Source organism: Puntigrus tetrazona, chromosome 25, assembly GCF_018831695.1.
Source record: "Puntigrus tetrazona isolate hp1 chromosome 25, ASM1883169v1, whole genome shotgun sequence".
Taxonomy (NCBI): Eukaryota; Metazoa; Chordata; class Actinopteri; order Cypriniformes; family Cyprinidae; genus Puntigrus; species Puntigrus tetrazona.
Genome location: NC_056723.1, coordinates 8,579,768 through 8,580,596, shown reverse-complemented (window position 1 = coordinate 8,580,596; position 829 = coordinate 8,579,768).

The window sequence follows — 829 nt, the reverse complement described above, 5'->3', positions numbered from 1 at the left end:
CTGTTGCGTTGAGATGATCTTTGTCGCCATCTGTCGGAACGGAGAGTGAACTTTTTGTTGTTTTTGTTTTTAAATGTGTTAAATGTTATTTTTATGTGCTTCTTGAAAATGTGAATGCTAATTCATTCTAATTTTAAACTGTATCATATTTTGTAATGTGTATTTTAATTGCTTAATTGCTTTAATTTTCATGAAGCGGGTCGCCTCGCCTCTTCTAATCAACAAATCAGTGAAAGCGTAGATGGCTTTATATATTGACCTAAGGCAGTGGTTCCCAACCTTTTTTAACTCACAGCCCACACAACCAAACACATATGTTTCCGCGGCCCACTGCAAAATTTTTTTAAATGAACCTGTTATTTGTGTCGGGTTAGTAACTGAGTACTCAGAAGCATGACTTTTAACTGTCTTTATTGAATAAACGGGTAATGTTGAATAACCAGAAAATGTGCATAATAGGTCATTAATTTTTTATTAATTATGATATTTAATTATTACTACACATTTTTACGTACATTAGCAATATTATTATTTCTATTGATAATAACTGGCGGCCCCCCTGCAATACCGTTGCGGCCCACTGGGGGGTCGCGGCCCACAGGTTGAAAACCACTGACCTAAGGTAACGGTTTAAACCTAAAATGCCTTAAAATGATAGTTTGCCCCAAAAATCTGTGAGTAATTGCTCACCCTAATGTCGTTACAAACCTGTAAGAAATTAAGGTCATTTAAAGAAATTTGTGAGCTGAAACAGAAGTATTGTTCAGTAAAGTAGTTACCGTAATTTTTTCTTAGCTTAATAAAATTAATTATTAATTATGGTTGAACC